We start from the raw sequence: 15,706 nt of genomic DNA, 5'->3' as shown, positions 1-15,706 counted from the left end.
TCTCTATTTGAAACATGTTCTAAACTTGCGAAGTTATATTAAAATGTACTTAAATTATAATTTTGTTTCTTAAATTTTAAAATGTTGTAAGTTGTAACATATGCTATGACTAAATAAACATATCCTACCTTTAAAAAAAAGTGTTGAAAATGTTTTATATTTTTTGCATGTTGTTTTTTTTATTATTTTTTGTGATAACAAATTTTACAATTGTTTTATTTGCAGAATGTGAATGAGGTAAAGAATTTCAAATTTATGATTATACAAATACATTTTGTTTGCTTTAAATAAAAAGAGTAATAATAGAAAATATCAAATCCCATTTCTTTTATAAATTCTGAAATTATTTTATTAAAATAATCCTCTTGACTAAATTAAGGATTAAAAAATTAACAAACAAGAGTTTTATTTTAGTCAAAAATATAATGCTGTGACGCATAATATGTACATTGACATCTCTTAACCCCTTCAGTTAAGTTTTTATTTTAGTTTTTTATTTATTTAATAAATCCTTTTATTCAAAGAAGTCACGTTTCGTTTTATTCGACAATCAATTATTGCCAACAACTACAGCAATCATTTATTTGCATTATGAAATATGTATTTTTTATTTAAACTGAAAAATACAAACAATCAGAATCAATATTTTGGTGTGATAAAAAATACAAAAAAAAGAGTCTATAGTGTCAGTCATACTTTCTTCTTATCAGTTAATAATTAATAATATTCAATTAATATGCATAAAATGGAAAAATGTATGAACGATTATATGTACAATGTGATTTATATTTACAATTAAAATGTGCAGTAACTAGTTAGACTGATACCCTATAATTAAGTATGATTCGAGGGAATTGCCAATCTCGAAAAGAGGTGAATAGTTGGACAACGTGTCCGCTCTTAACATATAGATAGATAGATAGATAGATAGATAGATAGATAGATAGATAGATAGATAGATAGATAGATAGATAGATAGATAGATAGATAGATAGATAGATAGATAGATAGATAGATAGATAGATATTTAGATAGATAGATAGATAGATAGATAGATAGATAGATAGATAGATAGATAGATAGATAGATAGAAAGGTAGATAGATAGATAGGTAGATAGATAGATAGATAGATAGATAGATAGATAGATAGATAGATAGATTGATAGATAGATAAATACATTATTCAGTTCCGTTGGTTCTAATATTTATAAGTTATTTTTTATCGCGTTGTTAAGTAACTCAAATACTAGCAAATTTGTTAAGTATTTAAGAATATATATCTAGAAAATCTTTAGTGATGAACAAATTCTATTGCCAGATTGGAGTCACCGCAGCTCAATACCACCTTTGTACTTTGTTATATATATATGTTAAAAATTTGTCGGCCATATAATTTAAGAAATTCTTAAAATGTTTATTACTCGACCTTGCAGTTTAAAAGTATTTATGTATAAATATTTAAGTATATTATTTTAGGTATAAAAATAATAATATGTATTTTATTTTATTATTATATTTTTTTCTATTACTTCCTTTTAGCCGTTACATACTTAATAATGGACCTATTACACCTTCATGCCCCATGGTGTGGAGTGTGATAAAACAAAAATACGCATGCAATGACAAAAATAAGTCTTATTTGCGGAAAACTTCAACAAACCAGCTAAATAAAGTTAAATCAAGAGCAATAATAAATAAATGGTTTATGATGGGCCCAATAAAATGTCATACAATTGAATCGATATATATTTTTATTATGCAAACAAAAACGTAAGGACAGATAGACAGTAACAGCAGGAAGGTCTGATTGACACCAGAGCTACAGTCGTAAATTATCATACGATTTGCTGGCTAAATGTGATTGTTCTAACGTCTTCTTTGTTCTATGTATTTTTTGTTGTTATTTATAAGTGTTCATAGATAATATTCCAATAATATTGTGTTAATTGTTTAATTATAAACTTAAACAAAACAAATCAAAATAACAAAAATGAAGCGTAGTGATAAAATGAAAGCCGATAGAAACAACTTGCAGACTAAATAAATAAATTACTTTCAAATTGTGTTTGTTGTTTTCAAAATTTTATAACGAGGCAGGCAGTGATTGTGTATGTGTGTGTGAACGAAAAAGGAATGAATAAGTGTTTGTATAAATGGCTGGTTGAATGGTTTCCGCTTACAACCGGATGTTGTGGGTAGAATTATTAAATTATGTTTATTTTTTGTATGTTTGCATTTTTGTATGTTTGTGTAGAATATATTGTACAATTGTTGAGTGTTATAAATATTTAAAATGCAAAATATTTCATCATTATTTTTATATGTTTAAAATATCTACATTTACAATTGAAAATACCAGGACATGCCAGTTCAAAACGAATGTTTAAGTAAGAAAGGGGGCTGTGGGAAAAGTTCTTAAAAAACTAAGGAGGTAACCAAACAACTAAACAAGTAAAGAACTAACTAACTAACAAACTAACAAACTAACAAACTAACAAACTAACAAACTAACAAACTAACAAACTAACAAACTAACAAACTAACAAACTAACAAACTAACAAACTAACAAACTAACAAACTAACAAACTAACAAACTAACAAACTAACAAACTAACAAACTAACAAACTAACAAACTAACTAACTAACAAACTAACAAACTAACAAACTAACAAACTAATAAACTAACAAACTAACAAACTAACAAACTAACAAACTAACAAACTAACAAACTAACAAACTAACAAACTAACTATCTATCTAACTAACTAACTAACTAAGTAACTAATTAACTAAGTAACTAAATAACTAACTAACTAACTAACTAACTAACTAACTAACTAACTAAATAACTAACTAACTAACTAACTAACTAACTAACTAACTAACTAACTAACTAACTAACTAACTAACTAACTAACTAACTAACTAACTAACTAACTTACTAACTTACTAACTTACTAACTTACTAACTTACTAACTTACTAACTTATTAACTTACTAACTTACTAACTTACTAACTTACTAACTTACTAACTTACTAACTTACTAACTTACTAACTTACTAACTTACTAACTTACTAACTTACTAACTTACTAACTTACTAACTTACTAACTTACTAACTTACTAACTTACTAACTTATTAACTTACTAACTAACTAACTAACAAACTAACTATTTAACTAACTATCTCCTTAATGACAAAACCAATATTTTATGAAAAAAATCCAGATTGAACATTATTTATAATTTTATAACATTCTTTTAACACTTAGCTTTCGAAATTACTTTCCGTGTCACCCTTCATTTGCGTATCACTTTGTTCATATTTATATTCAACACATTTGTTGATTTTACATTATTAATGACAATTAATAATGCAACATGTTGAAAAGTTTATATAACAAAAATTCGTGTGTTTGATTCACAACCAACCAATTTTTTGGTTTTTGTAAACAAACACTTTTTTTGGTCCAATTTTACTAATACTTTAACATCCATATGTAAATCATCAATATTTTTTTATGATTCGAATAAAATTTGTATGTTTTCTAAATATCATAGGCTATAAGTTTATTTTTCTTTGGACAAATTCAAAGTTACCCCTTGGAAATAATTTTTGTGCTGCAAGCCCTCTTTACAAAGTCAAACAATATATAAATAAAACTTTTTTTAGAAATAATAATAACAATAAGAGTTTTGGGTATATGCATATTAAAGTGCTTCAAGATTATTGGAACGAATGAAAACCTCAAGCTACTGACGTCAAAATGTGTTAAAATGTAAACATTAGTTTAATGTTAGAAATTACACCTACGGGTCTAATGTGGTATTTATAAAAGGACAATTTTCTTCTCTGTTTTTGATTATTTTGGAAATTTAGATATGTTTATCTGGAGCTTAGAAAAAACTGACTCTGGTATGAATTGATTTGCCAATAGTTGTAATTCTGCATAAAATATTTTGAATTCGTTTGACCCAGCTAATATTATTGCTCCCAGTAACTAACTTCGTCTTATATATGCCGTTGACTTTAAAGTATCTGTTCATGAGAGTTCGAAGATATGTATATCGGCAAATGCTTGTTTTATTGTCCTCACACATGTTCTACATTCGTCTGAATCTTCTCGTCTAAATTTAGATTGATGTATCTAGTATTGTTTAACATAGCAGTGGCTCTACTAGATTATTTAATCAGTCCTTTTGGATAAGTGAAATATAGTGGGGCGTTGAGTCGTTGAGCTTATTGCTCTTTGAATGCCGCTTAAAGATAAACTTAAACTTCGTATGATCTCTTCTTCTGGTGACATCCTGGGAGTTTAGTTATCATAAAATTAAGTTCCTCAGAGAGGACCTTCAAAGGTTATTTGTACGCGTAACTATCCTTAGCACAGCATTTTTGAAAAGTGTCTGACTGCGTAGATTGCCTCCCTTCTTTGACAAGACTACTTAAGACGTATGTATTGAAAGGCTGGTGACGAGCTGCTGTTGGTTGGCTGAATATCTTGCATGAACTATATCGACCTGTAGGATTGAGCGTCAGATTCTCGTGTATCAGAATCGCAACCCAGTCATCCTCTTTTACTTATTGGAGAAAGACCGAAACAACTAACCAACTTCTGAGCTCAAGTTTCAGTTCTTTTTTCATTAACCTATCTGGCAATTTTTATACCCTACCCCACTTTGGTGGGGAGGAAATATTAGGTTTGTGCTGATGTTTGTAACGCATAATAATATTGGTCCTAGATCCACCTTAAAGTATTCCAATCGGCTCAGAGTCATTTTCTGAGTCGATTTAGCTATGCCCCTTGTAATCAAACTACAGGTCGCAATTTTTAGATAATTGAATGAAATTTGGCACATGATATTCTATGAGACCGTAGACGAAGACTATTGAAAATGATTAAGATCGGTTCATTATTTCACCAAGCTCCCATACAACTGAACCCGAAGAAAAGAGCTTTTAAGTTCATAATTATGTTTAATATGACAAAAAGCTGTATAACCAAGTTCTATACTAGCCTAGATAACACTCATGAACTTTATAATTATAGGACCTCATTCGACCCTAGCCCCTACAAAAAGCCTTCTTCAAAATTTGACTCAAATGTCCACAATTTTTTACAACAATAAATGGCTTAAGTATATATGAGGCAAGGTACAGGAATGTCGAGAGTTTTAACGTGAGCACCTGCCTTGACGGCCTTATCTCACGGTGGTCCTTTTCAATCACTGGGTAGACTTGAGAACGGTCTATTATCGCCCCTATGTTCTTCAATGAAGAACGCCGGTGGCAATTTTTGTACATTGGTCCTGACCGGTCTAATCTCTAGACCATTGGATGGCCTCTTCAATGGTATCAAATGTATATGATACCTTTCATCCATCATCATTCAACACAGCACACATCTCATTTATACGACTCATTCATAAGAGAAAAAAATACGGCACATTCATTAGTTAGACGTGAGGCCCGCGTCTCTTTGTTGTCGGCACGAGGGCTAGTTTTAAAGTCTCTAAGGGCCAGCCGTGGGTTAACTGGCTACTGACAGTAGGTCGTTATCACTATTCACCGTAATACCATGAACTTAAATGTATTCGTCTCTAGCCTTCAGATCGAGGGAAAGATTATAACCAGCCTAATTAATATGAATCCTTGTTCATAGAAGTATTTCAGATTAAAATTGGAAAAAATAAAGAAAACAACAACATTTTGCATCTTTCAATCTTTAACTTGGTACAAATACTTACTTTTTAACTAACTTTTATTCAAAAAATAGGTAGAAAATAATATTGTTGTCCTAAATGACTTTATTTAAAATTAATTATTTGTAACTTTATGCTTTACTAGTAAAACATCTACTACATGCAGATTTATTCCATTCATAAAACTAGAACCTTAAGGAATATTGTTGAGGCCTAAAAGGATAACTTTCTATTTTAAATTATAATATATATATGTACTATACATACATACGTCTGTATGGACAAAATGTATGTAAATTTGTGTCCTTTTTATAGTAAAAGTGGATATGTAGTCGTACAAACATGCAAACATATACATACATACGTACATAATAAATGCATAAAAACTTATAATGTTGTTATTACAAGACTTTACACATGATATACTTACTAGACTTTAGTTGAAAATGATGTTGGTGATAATGATGTTTATATAAAGACAATGATAATTGTTGTGAGTTTGTTTAGATTTTAAATGTTGAAAAAATACATACATACATACATACATACATACATACATACATACATACATACATACATACATACATACATACATACACATGTACGTATATACATATAAAATTTGCGCGTCCTCAAATGAAGTGTGTTGTTGTTATTGCTATTGTTTGCTTATCATTGATGCAATTTGTATATTTTAGGTTATTGTTGTTGCTATTGCTGTTGTTGTCATTGTTATTATTGTAAATAAAAACCATTACGCATGACCATAACGTTATGTGAATAACACACATGCAAACTCACAAATCAAAACATAGAAATCATACACCCACTCTGGCAAGAACAAGATTATCTCTGTGATAAATTCACACTCTCTGTCTCTTTGCAAAGCAAAAAATCTCTAGTTTTCTCTTATCATTTGTGTGTGTGTGGAATTACAAATGTATGTTTGTTAGTTGTGCTTTTTGTTATGGATGTGTGTTTGTTCTTATTGTTTACTGCAATAAACTGTGCATACTTTTAGGCTGAAAACATTCATCTTTTGTTTTATTTCATTTCAACAGCCAATTGTTGCTTCTACGATTTTCTACATTTCTATTTATATATGTATATAAATGTATGTGTGTGTTGGCAGCACTTGGCGCTTATTTAACAACGTGTTTCAGTTGATCTTCATGTCAGTTGTTGCATACATTTTGGCGTGTTAACATATTCTACCAAGTGTACAGATAATAGAAATTGTATAAAAGGAAACGTTTTCGAGTGTTTTATTTAAATTAAAAAAATAGAAAATATAAAGAAATTGTACAGCCACAACGTTAAAAGCATTTTAGTATTTTACCGTGTGTTTTTATTATTTCAAATGTTATAAAAATAATTTATGAAAATTGTTTTGAAATAAACTCAGTTAATAATTTGTAAAAAAGAATAAAATTTGTGTAAAATAATTTATTTCAAATATTTCATCAATAACTTAAAAACAACAAGGTAGGAAATTTTAATGTTGTATTTTTTTTTTAATTAATGATATTTTTTAAATAAAAATTAAATTTGCTATGTGAAGAACTAAATAAAATAAACTAAGGCAATTATTAATTTATAATTTATGGTTAAAAACATTTCTTGAAATTTATGTTTATTGTTTAGTATTAGTTACTAAAAAAATAAATTTTTTATAAAATATATCAAAAATAAAGTTTTATAAAAATAGTTTTGAAACCAATTTAATTGAGTTTAATGCACTTTTAACTGCCGAAACAAAATCTGATTCTCTCCTTTTTTCTTTCACCCACCATTTTCTTACAAAATTGCATTGAATATTTTTTTATTTCATATTTTAAGGACCTTTTTTATTATTATAGAGATATATTTATGTGTAAGGCTTATTTTCGATTTTTTTTCTAAGTCATCATATGTTTGGGACTTTATTGTATATGTTTTCTAAATTTTATTTAAATCGATTGAAAACATATTAATATTTAACTGTGGTTTTAAGTGAATTCCAAAGAAGCGAAAAAGAAATAGAATTTACTCCATTGAAGTACTGAAATTGACCTGAATACATAAAGGGAATATCCTTTTTTATTTGATTCCAAAATCACTACATCTGAAGTCATTCGCAGGAATTAATTTTAAGTTCACTGCCACAGTAGGCAAAAAAATTCACAGAGCTACTTTTGAAGTAGTAATAATTGTAATTCATTTGGAAGTACTTTGTTTTATTTTTGCTGGGTTTAGTTTGAACTTCACAGTTTATGGGTTAACGTTATGTGATTTTACTAACACTTTAGATGTATATTTGTTTTTTATCTGGAATTTTTAAAATAATTTATATAAATTGCCTAATAGAAAGGAATTAAGACTTATTTTCAAAAATATTAAAAACATTATTTTTCTCAAAATTCAAATCGCAGATACTACCGATCTGTGTGACTTATCCACTAATTCATTTACTATTTTCTAACCTTCTTTAATGTTAATACTTAAGTCACATTTTCATAAAATTTAAAATTTTACTTAACAAAATTGTTAAAAGTTTAAAAGTGGAGTTTAATATTTATGATTTTATCACAAATACGGACTAAGTATCAATACGATACTATCAATATGAAAATAAAAACTTTCATTTAATACGAATATTTTCAATATTTTCCACATTTTTTTAAAGTGTAAACAGCCCACCAAAAAAGACCTTCAAAGGCGTAGAATTTACTTCATGGATTTAAAAGTCCTGAAGAAGTTATGATTTTAACACAAGCTTGTCAAAGGAGGGATGTCCTTTTTATTTGATTCAAAATTCATTACATCTGAAGTCATTCTCAGGGAGTAATTTTTAAGTTATTTTTTTGGAAGTTATAAGGATGTGAAATCGTAGTATTATAGAATACAATTAATTTAACTCACTAATATTAACATAAATAAGTAAATTACACGCATTTATCAATTAACTCCAAAATAAAATTCAAATAATTTTAGTACAAAAAAATACTTAAAAAATATTATTTTCACTTCCTTGGACATCAATAAACATCACTTTCAGAAAAGGCACAAAAAAAAATCACTTAGTGCTACTTTTAAAGTGGTTATAAATGTACTTATTTTGGAAGTACTTCGTTTTATTTTTGCTGGGAGCTGATGTAAAAATATACAAATAAACATTAAAATGTTTTAGTTTTTGATAAGTATAATTATAGAGACTTTAAAATAAAAAATTGTTGTTTTTAATTAATTAAGTTATTGTTATGTTACAACCCAGTAGAATTTAATCCATGGAAGTACTGAAAAGGACATGAAGAAGTTATGATTTAAACACAGGCTTGTCATAGGAAGGATATCCTTTTAATTTGATTCCAATTTCACTACATCTGAAGCCATTCTCAGGAAGTAGTTTTTATATTCTTTTTTTTTTTGAAGTTATTAGGAAGTGAATAGAATACAACTAATTTGATTTAAATAATATGAATACAAATGATAAATGCGTGTATATCAATCAATTAACTCCAAAATAAAATTGGTATAATTCAGAACAAATATACCTTAAATTAAAAAAAAATTATTTTAGCTTCTTTGGACGTCAATAAACATCACTTCCACGGAAGTTAAAAAAATTCACTTCACAGTGCTACTATTGAAGTGGTGATAAATGTTAATCTATTGGAAGTACTTCGTTTTATTTTTGCTGGCACTAAGAGTTGTCTTCTTCTTTTTATAAAACATGCATTGTTTTGATAACAAATAGAGAAGGTTTCCTGTTGTTTTGTATGGCAACACTGAGTAATTTAATATTGTACTAAGACAATTATTTCAATTTATTTTTTGTTTAACTAATCTGGTTATTAATTGGTGCGTCTAAGTGTGCCATTAAATGATTGAAGGACTTTGTAATAAATTTTAAATTTTTTACCGATTTTTGTGTTTTCTATCTTAAACGATTGGTATACTTTAAGTTGGGTGATCAATATTTTTGGATGTAGCAAACATCAGCACAAACCCATAATACCCTCCCCACTATCATGGTGTAGGGTATATATATATGAAATTAAAAAGTTCAAAATATAACATTTTTTATTTTTTCTTAATTGTGATGATTATGTCTGGTTTATTTTGAGGTATTTAAACGTTTTTACATTCATTCATTTACACTTTTACTTCTTATTATAACAAAATCATACATGAAAATTGTGTAAAGTTAATTAATCCCTAATGATTAAAACACGTTGTACTTTCTGTTCAACGCGACAAAATTTGGCTAAATGAATTTTTCCAAATGAAAACGTTAATAATAAGAAATGGGAAAAATGCTAGTAAGGAAACTGAGAAATGAGGTAAAAATATTAAGAAAGTGTCATTAAAAAGTTTAATGATTTAAACGTGAGTTTAAACTTTTAAATCCTAAATACATTTGAATATGTTTTTGTATTCCAACTTACAAGTAGGTACTTGCACATGATTAACACTTGTTTATTAAGAAATTTAAAACGGAAACTAAAACTTGAAAAACAATTTTAAAAAATTTAAGAACGTATGTGTAAATTGTCTTTAATTATGTTCTTACAATAAAGTATTTGTTAGCACACAATGAAAATAAGATATTGTCTTAATAACTAAAACATATTTTTAAAGTGGAATCAACTTATAAATTTTGCTTCATCAGAATCAAAATTCTTATTTACATTTATAATCAAACAATAATAATATTGCGCAACTTTTAGTCATCACTGTACACTGTATTAATTGTAAATCTACGTGAAAACTTTCTTCCCTATTTTATAAGTTAATTTAACCCCAAACATTTATTTAAATACGTGATTTTAAGTTGAATGATCAAGAAATTCTTTAAATAGAATTTTGTTTAAAGTAAATTGTACCAACAGAGGCCAATGATAAAAAAACTTTTAAATAGTTGTCACTAATACCTGTGTTATTTGGTTTTGGAAATAAAAAAGTTGTATTACCTAACCAATTTTCATCTTTTAGTCCTTCTGACTTGTGTTCCAAATATAAAAAAAAACTGTATTTTGGTACTTTTTTTTGCACTTCATTTAAACCAAAGAACATAAAAATACGAATTTAGTACTTTTTGGATATTCGGACGCTTAAGGGGCGAATAATGTACTTACTTTTGGTACTTTTTGCAAAAAAAAAGGACTTTTTTGTACGTTTTTGAATTTAAGCATGTATGGCCCGGATTATGTGAGATCCCATATAAAGGCTGTTTTTGGTATTTTATCGTTCTTCAAAAGACACTTTTTGAAATTTCTATAATATTGAACCTAGAAACATGAATATAAGTATGTAGAGCCCAGATTAAATGAGAACCCATAAAAGGGGACTTTTTGGTACTTTTTCGTTCTTCAAAAGGTACTTTTAGAAATGTTTATCATACTAAACCTAGAAACGTGATATAAAGCATGAATGGCCCGGATTAAGTGAGAACCCATAATACGGGACTTTTTGGTACTTATCGTTCTTTAAAGGTACATTTTGAAATTTCTATAAAACTGAACCTAGAAACATGAAATTAAACGTGTAAAAGAGTACCTTTGAAACAAGAAATTAAACAGGTATGACCCAGATTAAATGAGAACCCATAATACGGGAATTTTTTGTTCTTTAAAAGATACTTTTTGTACTATTCGCCATCAAAATGTACTTTTTGAATTTTGGTATAATATTGAACCCTGAATCGTGAAATTAAGCATGTATTACCAGGATTAAGTGAGAACCTGTAATTAAGAACTTTTTGGTACTTTTTCGTTCTTCAACAGGAACTTTTTAAAACGCGAAATTAAGCATATAGAGAACGTAGAAAATGATAACCTATAAATGAGAACTTTTTGGTACTTTCTTCAATAGAAACTTCTTAAAATTTCTATAATACTGAACCTAGAAACAGGTTATTAAGTATGTATGACCCGGATTAAGTAAGAACCCATAAAAGTAAACTTTTTCGTTCTTCAAAAGGTACTTTTTGAAATTTCTATAATATTAGACTCTGAAACATGAAATTAAGCATGTATATCTCGCATTAAGTTAGACCTATAGAAGGGGACTTTTTGCTACTTTATCGTTATTCAAAAGGTACTTTTTGAATTTTCTAAAATATCGATAGTACAACCTTTAAAAATAGAGAGGTTACGACAATTTTACAAATTTAAAAATTTTTACAAAACCAATAAAACGGCTCGCTAACAAGGTAGCGGGTTATAAGCTAGTATTATATAAAATTAGTTTCCGTCTCTGCCTTAAAAATTTTGGAAATAAAATTACACTATGCGACAAAAATAATTACTGGGAAGTGACGCTATTTGTAGAAAAAATGGATTCAAGTGGAACAAGAGTTTTTCAAATTTGTCAAACACTTTTACAAATTTTAAGATGCGGGTAAAAAACAGGGTTTTGTTCCCTTAGCATTTATAACTTAGTCAAACCTCAAGCGATTTTAAGTTTCTCAACGTATTTCTAAAGAAAAAGCTGAGGCATATGTGATGTTTAAATAACCTACAGAAATATATGTATGTATGTGTATTTGAGCAGCAAACATATATTAGACCGACTCACAAAAAAATGGTGATTGAGTTACCCCCTCAAAATATTAGATTTTATGTAATATGATGTTACCCCAAAACATTTTTTGGTTAAGTGTTGTCCATTCGTGAGCTGGACAGTTTTCAAGAAAATATCGTATGGGGAACACGATTTTTCATGTTAAATTCAATATTTTACCCAACTTCAAATAATCTTTGTTATGTTTTAAAATGGTTACGAAAATATTTTCAGTCTATCGATGGCCGTTCATAAGCTGGACCGCTTACAAAAAATTCCCTTTTTAGTTATTTTTTTAATTTTACAGTATTTCTTAAACAAAAATAATAATTTCTAAATACCTTTCTTTAGTTTGGTCCAGCTCACGAATGGTCATCGCTAGACTTCAGTTATTTTGGGAATCATCATAAAACAAAGCAGGGTAAATTTGTAGAGGGGTAACAAAAACACCTTTTTGCTTTCATTTTACTTCAAAAGTAGCACTAAGTGATTTCCTTCTGTAGAAGTGATGTTTAATGACGTCCAAAGAAGCGAAAATAATCAATTTTTTTTTAAATTACTTCTTGAGAATGACTTCAGATGTAGTACATTTGAAATCAAATGAAATGGACATCCCTCCTATGACAAGTCTGTGTTAAAATCATTACTTCTACTCATTTTCCGTTTCTTTGGGAGTTCTTTATTTTCTAAGAAGTTACAAGCACAAAAGCGTAGGATGTCTTGACGTGTAGAATGCTTAAAGTAGATCTAACTTCTTCTTTTCTAAGTGCCAAAAGCGGCGCACGAATATATCAGCTGATTTTGATAATTATTATTCTATTTTTAATGTGTATTTATCATTTTTAATATATATTTATATTTCTTATATAATTCAAAAAATATCTTTTTAAAAAACAAAAAAGGTGTCAAAAAGTTCACTTTTTCCGGTTCTAACCTAATTTTGACTCCACATACTTAATTTCATGTTTCTAAGTTCAATATTATAGAAAATTCAAAAAGTACCTTTTGTAGAAAGAAAAAGTACCAAAAACAAACCCAGGGCTCTATATACTTAATTTAAAGTTTCTAAGTTCATTATTATAGAAAACTTAAAAAGTACCTTTTGTTCTGTATAAAAAAAATAGAGAATAAAAGTCGTATGATTTATATTTCTTGTAAACACAAGATTTGTATAAAACAATAATAAAGTAACATGGAAACAGCTGTTTTACTTTTTTGTATGTGTTTACGTAAAAATACAGCCTTGATCTAATGAGATTTGCTTGTTTTTTTGAATCATTTCAAAAAATGAAGAGTGCCATACGACTGTCAAATTTTCGATCCGTATTCTCTCTCAATGTGTGATGGTTTCATTAAATATTGCGTTTAGACGATCCCATCCGTACTCTTCTACACAATATTTTGACAGATCATATTACTTGTGTGAAGCCGACTATATCGTGTTATTAAATATACATATAACTGATTTCAGTTTTATATAACGGACAGTCAAGGTCAATTACAACTGAAGATTGGTGGCTGATCAAAACGTATACATATACTTATTTACCGTGGCCTCCGGTAGGTAAGTGGTTAGTGTTCTAGTCTGGTAGACCGGAGGTGGTGGATTCGATTCCGCCCTGTGACACTTGTTAAGGAGCGCACAACAGGTCCGATAGAGGCCTAGGAGTATTTCTTCGGATTTGATTGGTATACATCCTCCTTTCAAACTAACTAATTAACTAACTAACTAACTAACTAACTAACTAACTGACTAACTAACTAACTAACTAACTAACTAACTAACTAACTAACTAACTAACTAACTAACTAACTTACTATCTAACTAACTAACTAACTAACTATCTAACTAACTGACTAACTAACTAACTAACTAACTAACTAACTAACTAACTAACTAACTAACTAACTAACTAACTAACTAACTAACTAACTTACAAACTAACAAACTAACAAACTAACAAACTAACTAACAAACAAACTAACTAACTAACTAACTAACTAACTAACTAACTAACTAACTAACTAACTAATTAACAAACTAATTAGCTAACTAACTAACTACTTATTTATCAGTGTTTTTAACATAAGGCGTAATGACATTTGTCCAATTCACAATCGGAGTTGTACGGTTGTATAGTAGTATGTCTTAGTTCTTTTGTTATTGATTTGTTTTTGTTTAAAAAATTAATTTTAAAATTTTAAAAAGATACGATATCGACTGTGAATTGGACAAATAGAATATAAAATTTATTACTGTTTTAACTTATGACAATTTAACGAATAATAATCATTAATAAATTCTAAATTTCACGGTTATTTTAAGAATAAATTGTGGAAAAACAAAGAACAATAACATGTTTAAATTTCAAAATATTTATGTATTTATAATTAAAACATGCGAAAAGAAATAAAAACAAATGTCTACAAATACTATTTATGTACAAAATGTATAATTCATTAGATATTTAAGAACTTATAGCTTAATCTAAACAATTTTAAGATTTAAAGGCTTAAGTATTATACATAATACTAGTAAATAGGCTTTAGCATTTTAATTTTACTTGAGAAAGTAGAAATAAACATTGTTTTGAATATAGTATAGTGTTTGTTTCTTAATTATTTATTTACAGTTGTTTTTTAATATCTTAAGTTTTAATTAGTTCATAATAGAAACTGTCACAACTACCTTTAGATGTACCTCTATAAGATGTGAATGTACATAAAGATGTATGATTGTATTACACCTGGTCATGTGTTTAAAGTATGAAAGTCCAATGTGACTATTAAACACATTGTGTTCCTTAAAACTTAATATTTACACTATCAGGTAGTTAAACATGTCGGTGACATAAAAGTAGTGTTGTAAATTTCGCAATTATTCGTAAAGTAAGAAAAAATTTAAAGACCATTTAAAAATGTTTTATTTCGTAATTTTCGACGAGTCCTTTACAACTGCTAGACAAAATATTTCTTTAAACCTCATAAAATATATTCGAATAATTATTTAATCGTTAATTTATAAAGACATATTGTCATTGAACATTGTTACACACGTGTCTCTATGTTTTTCTTTAAAACTGAACTACAAAATGTTAAAAAATATGTTTTGTACTTTTATACGAGTGTTTGAAATATTTTAGCAAAGCAGAGAGCATACGTTAAGGCGTTTTTTTATAATTTTATCAAAATTTATACATTCATACGTACAGATGGACATTTATTCAGCTACATATTTAGTTTTGTTTTATTTTTATAATAACAATGTAACACAGCCTTAGGGTTGCCAGAAGTATAATATTTATTTAGAACACAGTCATGGAAAAAATAATAGGGTCATATTCATTTTGTTAGTGGAAAGAAATTATATTAAACTCTAATCAGCCAAATCGATTGGTCACAAAAATATATATCTATTCAAAGTCATAGATTCTAAGACGATCTAGCATATCCGC

The 15,706-nt window shown here is 27.7% G+C and overlaps 1 protein-coding gene across 2 annotated transcripts in view; it reads left to right on the top strand.

Annotated features, from left to right (window-relative positions):
• Positions 1–6,903: 6,903 nt before the first annotated feature.
• Positions 6,904–15,706, top strand: part of LOC111675439 (tachykinins) — a 41,110-nt gene continuing 32,307 nt past the window's right edge. For both annotated transcript variants that reach the window (XM_046948446.1, XM_046948445.1), the window contains exon 1: positions 6,904–7,193. The gene's annotated coding sequence lies outside the window, so the exon portion shown is untranslated. The remainder of the gene's footprint in view (positions 7,194–15,706) is intronic.

The sequence above is a fragment of the Lucilia cuprina genome, chromosome 4 (genome assembly GCF_022045245.1).
Source record: "Lucilia cuprina isolate Lc7/37 chromosome 4, ASM2204524v1, whole genome shotgun sequence".
Classification (NCBI taxonomy): Eukaryota; Metazoa; Arthropoda; class Insecta; order Diptera; family Calliphoridae; genus Lucilia; species Lucilia cuprina.
This window is presented reverse-complemented; position numbering and strand designations above follow the sequence as displayed.